Source organism: Megascapheus bottae, chromosome 6, assembly GCF_031878675.1.
Source record: "Megascapheus bottae isolate mThoBot1 chromosome 6, mThoBot2.hap1, whole genome shotgun sequence".
Classification (NCBI taxonomy): Eukaryota; Metazoa; Chordata; class Mammalia; order Rodentia; family Geomyidae; genus Megascapheus; species Megascapheus bottae.
Window position 1 is genome coordinate 32,050,782 of NC_143514.1, and position 9,067 is coordinate 32,059,848.

Genomic DNA, 9,067 nt, shown 5'->3' on the forward strand with positions numbered 1-9,067 from the left:
ATATAAGGCCATATAATATGACGCTAAATGTAAGGACCGCCAGGATATTGAAACAAAAGCCATATAATGAGTGATTGTTGTCCCTGATGTACTATGTTATCTCTTTTACTGTCTCTTGGTTATCTCATATTGTTACAATATTGTTATTTATATATGCTTAATTGGTTGTTTGAAATAGGAGAGGGAAGGAGGGAAATTAAGTAGTGAGGGGGGGAGGGAAATGGGAAACAAGACATGAGAAAGGGTATCAATATTTGTGAAGTAATGTACCTTCTATCTGATGAATATAATGTAACCCTTCTATTAATTACAATAAAAACATATAAAAAAGATTGGCTGAGTGAATACAGGCTATGACCCTGAGCTTTGCACTTCTGCTGCCTCTCAGCCTAATAAATGCACACTACACAGAAGAGAATAATTGAAGTTACAAATAAGAAAATATATTTTAAAACCAAAGGTGAGAAAGAAAGGTGAGGCTGACACAAAACAACTGGAAGGAATAAAAATAGCATTTCTAACAGGTTGCATAACAAAACCAGGAGGTCAGAATTTAAAATGTACAACTAGGGAAGAGTGTGACAAAGGAATTTAAATTTTTGATGTTAAAATCAGAAATTTAGAATCACATGATATAGTTGTGAATACAGCTAAAATGGAAAACAATTTTAAGTGAAAAAAGAGGTAAAAATTAAATAGGTAACCAAAACACTTTAAAGGAAGATATAGTATAAACTAAAGCTAGTGGAAGGAATATAACATTGAGTGCTAAACATTGGAGAGCAAAATAAGCCAAAAATGAATATGGAAGATAAGAGAAGAACAATTTAAAACATGAGAACACTTTTCTAAAAAGCACATCACCTGCTTTTAAAAGACATCTGGATTTTGTTACTGTTATTCTCCAAGTACAAAAATAACCTCAAATTAGCATAGATTGTCTCTACTTTTCATTCCCAAAGGTCAGGTTCTTTGCAATGTATCCCTCAGGATTACTTTGGGCCACAACCAAAGGTAACAAACAGCTCCACATGTTTGCCTTCTTCTAGCTCTCTGTCTCTAAAGGCTCTTGCCTCCTTTATCTGTGTAGCTTTTAGTTTTTGAAGAGTTTGGTATAGAAACAGACTGGAACACGAGTTTTGAGGTATTCTGTGGTTCTCTAAACAGTACTGTGGACAAAGCATCTCACCACACAACTGGAGGCCCAAAAGTAATTCCAGGTATATGACCTACATATGTAGCCCCTAGGGCTGAAATTGTTGCACACCCTTCTTCCCCATCTACCTATTAGCTGCTCCTTAGGCAATCGCATTGCTTTAGGGTATTTTGGATGGCTGAAACATGTCAGTACCTTTCAAAATTTTTCTGTTTACCACCCTTGATACAAAACACATTTCATATTTTAATAGTATAGCTCTCCAAGACTGAAAAACAAATTTTATAAAATAAAATTTTTCTTTAGTAACATGCACTCTGTTCTTGATTTAATTGTTTTGTATTTCTTATCATTGAATTATCTCAGACGGGAGGTAAGTCAGGGGTGTTCAAACATAGTTTCCTTCTAACAGTACTAAGAAATACAGTATGCATCAATATGATTCAAAGAAAATTTTAAAAACCATTGCTTACTCTTCATACTGTGTTCCTTTTAATACTCTATTTTATAGTATTATAGTTCTGTTTGTAACTTATTGCAATATCTGGTTACATTTTTATCTCCAGTCTTGCTACCAAGCCGACTCAATGTGAGCACAGAGAAAGGTTGTGAGAATGGTTTCCATCCGGGTGGTGGAATTATCCCCCAAATCTCTGTCCTGACCATGCACTTCACTGATTCCTGGCCAATCTCATTACATCCTGTTTCTTGTTCTTCAAGCAGTTATGAGGTTTATGTGAGTGACATGATTTCTCTCTGTCTGGTGCTGATAATAGCAGGCAAGGAGCCAGTAAAAAGAGTTTCAGCAAACTTCTATAAAGTAGATTTTACTGACATAGTTTAATGCTCAGAAATTGTCTTTAGGCTCAGCTTGGTACAGTTGTAGTGTCAGGGTGATTCCCCTTGTGGTAGTACATATGGTGACAGCACACCCAGACCCTAGAGCACCATGAGCTGGGCTGGGAGGGAAGAGTTTGCATTCCTGCATCAGATCATATTCCATCCCCTGATCACTTTTATGTCTGGAGTGGTGATATGCTCATAGATTTAAAGCTATCATGGATCACTCTTAGAGCTGTGTGCTGAGCAAAATTCCTCCAAAAACTACTTGCTTAGGAGTGGAGAGATTGATTTGCCAAAGAAAATATAGGGAACTATGACTTAGAGGGTGAGAAAATGGAAACTAGGGGTGCCAAAGGCAGCCTCAAAGGTAGTGTGACATAGACAGAGTTGTGGTGTGGAAGGCCGCAGTTGGGGATGCAGTAGAGGGACAGTACTGCTGTGGGAGGGTAGCCCAAATTATAGCCAGATCCCCCAGATCTCCTGGTTGTAGCTGAAGCTGCAGGTCACACTCAGCAGGAGTGTGTAATGAGATGAGAGCCAATGAGGCAGACCAGGATTATGAGACAATTGCAGGCCATGGAAGTGAGGATAAAATATAGATGCCGATCAGCTGAGATGACAATACCCATTAAGAGACAGTTTCTGCACTGGGGCAAAAAGCATGGGATAAGACAAGTCTTAGAAATTCATACGCATCCAGGAAAGAGTTAAATGAGAGCAAAGTAGCAATGCTTGGGAGACAAGATGAGTTGGCTACAAAAGGGCTTATTTCATCACCCCAGGAAACTTTCCATTTTGTTGACTTATGCAGAGGAAAGAGGAATCCTTTAATATTTAATTGGTTTCAAACAAAGACTAAATAATTCCTGAAAGCTTTACTGCTCAAAAAAGGATGAAACACCTGTTAGAAAAACAAACTCATGGTTACGTAACCCATTATACAAATCTGTCCTTTCAAATGTTTAAATTACTTTGCAGCAAATAAGATCATGTTCAAACTAACCACACAGACTCCAAAGGCCTCGTTGGAGCCTTCTGATCATAATTCTCTTCTCCCTGTTCCATAGAAGCTTAGTTCAACCGTAGTGGATTGACCTTTTTGCTTGTGCAAGTGGTATACATGAGGACAGACATGTCTTTGGGATGAGTGAAATTCTTTCTCCCTCCCTCTCTCCTTCCCTTTCCCAATCATTTGGATGCAAGCATTATGACAGGTATGGGGGATGTATAGATGAGTTCCAGCTAGACTTGAATCCAGTGAGGGACATGAAATGTCCATAAATGTGGAGCGACATCTGTACAGCGTGCAGAGCAGACAGGCCCCACTTGGTCAGCACAGGCACTTTCATCACAGGCAGCACTTCAGATCAAATTGTAAGCAGAAGTAGCCAAGGAAGAAAGTCAGGAGAAAGAGAAAAGCGCTAATAACTGGAAAGTGCAGATAGATGGATGGTTGAACATGAGAAATGCCATGGTAACTTTGACCTTGTGGATGTCTACTGACATCTGTAGGCATTTGTTTTAGAAGACTCTGAGAGTTCTTGGATCCAGGCAATTGGCTTCAATCTGCCCATGCTGGAACTGAATCATCTCATGAAAATCAGTATGTGAATTCATGGCTTATGTGAGCATTTCATATATTCTTGTTAAAGTCTTGCTATATAAGGAGCAATAGAAATGAAGGGACTTCAAGTCTGCTGCTGGGAGGAGAGGGTGGACCTGCTGATAAAACTACTGCTTTCATAACAATTACCTGCTTTCTCTTGGAAATAACTATGCTATAGTTGAATCACAATGAAGAACTAGAGCTCTGTTTGTGCCTATAGCTATGCCATTCTTCATCTTTTGTACCTGAAGCAGCCCACCAGTTTTACACCTGCTCAAGGAAGAAGCCAACTGTGGAAAGACTGAACAGATTGTAGATACCCCTCCCCCGACACACATATGGCTTGAGTGATGGCTCATCTCTGCTGAAAGACATCTATTATTAATGATATAAATTTCTGATTACTAAACTAAGTCCAACAAGATCTGTATCTTTCTGCTTTAGAGCCACTTACAGTTATATTGGGAACAGAAAGAATCTTACAGCAGTTAAAACTCTGGTACTTAAAGTTGGTTGATATCTTTGTTTAAAAAATCTTAGTCTTTAATATTTTTAGAAGCTCATGAGGGTTTACTCCTGGATATTAGACATTATCATATACATAGTCTTCTGCTTGCCATTCTAGGTTTGCCATCATTTAACTACAAGGGATATTTGCAAGCTATCTTCTCCAACTCATGTAGTTTTTCTTTGCTTTGTCTATGTCCACTGCTCTCTATTCACCTTCAGTCATGGTCCTGCCTCCTCAGTGAAGCCTACAGTTGACAGTACTTACAGTATTATCCATGCCATGAAATCCATTGATAAAAATCTAAACCTGGAAGAGGAGAAACAAGATGACTGGAAGGAGTTGGGGAGGGAAAGTGGGGGAAAAACATGGGAAGAGGTAACAGTGATTAGGAAGTACCCACTACCTGATGTAACTGTAACTCCTCTATGCATCACCCCACAATAAAATATAATAAATAATTAAAAATTCTAAATACTTCTGGGAACAAAAGCTCCAGCTTCACACATTATAGGAGCAAATCTCTTGCTAATACAATGTTTACAGTTTTAATCTCACACTGTAAGAGTCTGGATGAGATATCTTCCTGTATAGATCTCTTTCTTAGTATGAAAGGATAGATCTAGTCTGAAGGAGGACCCATAAGCTGGATGGGCCATTTGGAATCTGTCAACCTCATATGCTTTAAGAACTGAAAGGACAACAAGGACCAACAATGAAAAGGCCTAACACCCCTTTAATCCCCATCACATACCAGGACAACCCTCAACTACCCCAATGCATCTCATTATGTAACCTGTTAAAAACATCAGGCTAGTATAAAAAATGATGCTCATCCGTATTGAAATCCAGGGAAAGAAAGAGGCAGACATGTAAGCCCAATAAGTAAAAAGTCGGCGATTGTGACACAGGAAAAAGAGAAAGCTGGAAAACCATAGTAGAGGACTGCAGAGAAGCATCATGGTGCAAATGGGCCAAGAGTCACAAAAATAGGTTCTGAAAATTCCAGGTTTGAAGTAAAAGCTCAAGAGAAAGGATGTCACTTTCTCCAGACACCAGTGCAGTTTCCCTTTGAGGCAAATTGTAGGCCCCAGCCAGGTTGATGATACAGACAGCCCATGTTTTTATGTCAGCAATATGGTTGCTAAAGTCTTCCATGGCATGCTTATAAAAAATGGTGACATATATGCTCTGGATTAGGTTACCAATGCCAGATGATCAGTCCTAGCCCAATTAGCAGCTTTCTATTATCCTCAGAGAAGTCTTGGCTAAGATGCCATACTCTAATAATCTGCTGCTTTACTATATGCTTGACAGGATTCAATGTGTAAGTGATGACAGAATTAATGTTATTTTGACAGGCTGAGACCAGTATACCAAAGTTACAGCAGACAAATGCTAAGTTCTTTAATCTTTTTTTCCTCCTAAAGTTAATATGACTTGATAAGCATGATTATGGGAGGACGGAGCAAGAGTTACTCCAATGTTGTAGCCCCTTCTCCAAAATGATGGTACTAGGAGGCAGAGTCTTTGGAAGGAAATTAGGCCATGAGGGAGAGTCCAAAGAATGAGATTTGTACTTTATGAAAAAAGAAGACATACTAGATCGCTCTGATTTTTACTGCATAAAGGATACAAGAAAGGCACATTGGCCTCAAACCAGGTTGGAAGCAGGGCACAGGTTGCTCATCTCTGTAATACTAGCTACTTGAAAGGCTGATATCTGAGATGGTTGTGCAAGGCCAGCCTGGCCAGGAAAAGTCTGTGAGACTCTTCCCTCCAATTAATCACCAGAAAACAGGAAGTAGAAATGTGGCTCAAAGGTGACAGAGTACTAGCCTTGAGCAGAAAAACTCAGTGACAGTACCCAGGCCAGGGATTCAAACCCTATAACAGACAAAAACAAACAAAGTAGCAATCATGCCCTTATCAGACACCAGATCCTCAGACATCCTCGGACACTGCATTCTCCAGAAGTGCAGGAAATAGTATATTAGTTCATTCCTTAAACTCCTAGACTATGGTAACATTACAGCATTACAGAGGAACTAACATGCTATTGGGAACAAGTGTTGGTCCTATGAAAATGGGCTTATTTTATGATTGCTCTCAGGGGGCCTAGGGACATCTCAGAGGGAGAGCAGCACTGCTCCATGGTAGAGCAACACAGTGCAGAGTATAGACCCCAGTACAGCCAGACAAAAACCTTTCAGCAACACAAACCAACACATCACCAACAAATCCTATCAAAGTAGACTGCAGTGGTCAATAAAAACTCCCTTGAAAACCAGAAGACATGGGGCTGGCAGTTTTGCCTAGTGGTAGAGTGCTTGCCTAGCATGCAGGAAGTCCTGGGTTCGATTCCTTGGTACTACATACATAGAAAAATAGCTGGAAGTGGTACTGAGGCTCAAGTGGTAGAGCTCTAGCCTTGAGAAAGTCCAAGGACAGTTTAGGGGCAATGCCCATGCACTGAGTTCAAGCCCCAGAACCAACACCCCACTAAAAAAGAAGTATATTCTTAAAACCTGAAAGAAAAATTCCTGATGAAATTATACAACTTTATAAAGAAAGGCGCACTGGAGAGAGAAATACATAGAGGAATATGAAAACTAATTCTTGTTTAAGATAATAATGATGATATTGATAGTAATAATAAAGTTCTATGGTTGTTATAATAAAAAACAATGCATGATAATAACACAAACATGTGGAAGTGAGTAGTATTTATTGTGATGTGCTCATATTTTCTTGAAATTATAAAAGCAGTAATCAGAGGCATATTTGAAGCAATATTAAATATTACAACACAAAATAACCACTCAGAGAATAAAAATAAATAGCTAGGAATAGGTAGACAAAATAATATGGAAGTTCTCTATAATAGAAAATTCCAAATTGTAGTAATTAAAGATAGATTTCATGTAAATGAGATATAAATTTGTCCTTAATAAGTTCATAAAACACATAGCAGTCCTAATGAAAATCCCAGTAGGTTTTTATTAAATATGAAAAAGTGTATTCTGATTTTTAAAACTGAATGTGGAAATGCAAAGTGCTAAGCATATCCAGTGCAATACTGAGGATGAATGGTCTGGATGGCTTCTGCTTTCCAATGTCAAGAACCACATAGTGATAATAATTCTATAGTAATGATGAAAGCATTAAAAATGGGATAGTAATCATCCAATACACACAGTTACCAGATTTACCAACAGACACCACTCCAATTCAGTAGAGAAAGACCCTACTGATGTAGGGTCAACAAAACTATCCCAAAGAGAACATGAAAACCATGAGCCGACTTTACCTCAGAACCAGTCTAAGGTGGATGCATCCCAAGACTGAAAGGAAACAAGTTATCACTTCTGGAAGAAATTATAAAGACATTATCTTTCAGTTTTGGTTGAATTGAGTCCTAAAATAGCACACAAATTGTGGTGAACACAAAATATTTGTCATTAAATTTTATTAAAATTACAAACTTTTAGTCATTGAGATATTCATTGAAACAACAAAAAGACAAGCCACACACCAGCCAAGCAAAATACTATGAAAAGAATGCCTTTAAAGAGAACAAAAGCCTCGACAATCCAATCCAAAGATGGGAAAAACACTGAACATCATAACAAAGAAGCATAAAAGAAATGATGTTCAGTATCACTACTCATCAAAGAGATAAAAATCAGAAGCCATAATGAGAGATCATCTACAGCCCTGAAAATGATTCACTTGATGAGGATGGACACTACTAACTGCTGGCAGGTATGTAAAGCAATGGCACACTCAGATTCTCTGGCAATATGACCTGATGTAACTATTTTGGAAAACTATTTGGCAGTTTCTAAGAACTAAAACTGGTATGGCCCATGACTAAAAAAGTCTACTCTTTGCCCTTTATCCAACAGAGCCCATCAGAATCTCAAGTGTTACGGACTGAATAGTTGTGTAGCCTCAACGTCACATAGTCAAGTCCCCATCTTCATGGAGATAAAATGAGGTATGGACTTTGGAAAGTAATTAGATCATGAGCTAGAACCTGCAGGAATGAAATTGATGACCTTAAGACTAGGTATTGTTCCTTTCTTCCATCTGAAAAGGAAACTAAATCTGCAATGTTACCCTGGTTAATCTCTGGTTGTATTTGAGACAGCGTCTTGCTTCCTGCCTAGGTCAGGTATATTATCTGTTTTTTGGTTTCCCACTGTGGCTGGGATGACAGACGTACATCATCATTCATGCTTTCCCCTATTGAGATGGAATGTCTCAGACTTTTTTTCCCTAGGCTAGGTTGAAATCTGGAACCTCTCAAGTTCAGCCTCCTTTGTAACTAGGATTATAGGTATTTGTAATGAAATGTAACACCATGCAGCAATAAAACAAAGTAGTGATAAATCCATAAATCTTTTTTTTCTTGGTGGTGCTAAATACTGAACCATTAAACCCAGAGCCTCACTACTCTTGCCACATCCAGCACTACGGATATATCTTTGATCAAAGGACAAAAATGTATTTAGACATAAAAATGTATATAGCATAGGATTCCATTGGTACCAAAGTAAAAACAAGAAAAATAAATCGATGCTTGGGCAGTGATTTCACTTGATAAGGAGATTAAATAAAGAAAATATGAATAAACCTTCTACAGTAGAGAAAGTGAACTATAGTTTTGGTAGTGGGTACTGGGTGTTAGATATATAAAAGTTTATCCATCTGTATATATGAGATGTGTATTTCCTAAATGAAATGTGTAGTTCGGTAAAACTGAGTGACTTAAGAAAGGCTAACGAAATGCCAATAGCTCATGCCTGTAGTCCTAGCTACTCAGGAAAATGGCATATGGAGAATTAAGGTGTGGGAGCAAGATATTCCTCAGCAAGAAGAGCAAGGCAAGGAGAAATTGCCCTACAGGATGCCAACACTTGTTATAAAGCTATAGATTAAGTATATGTGT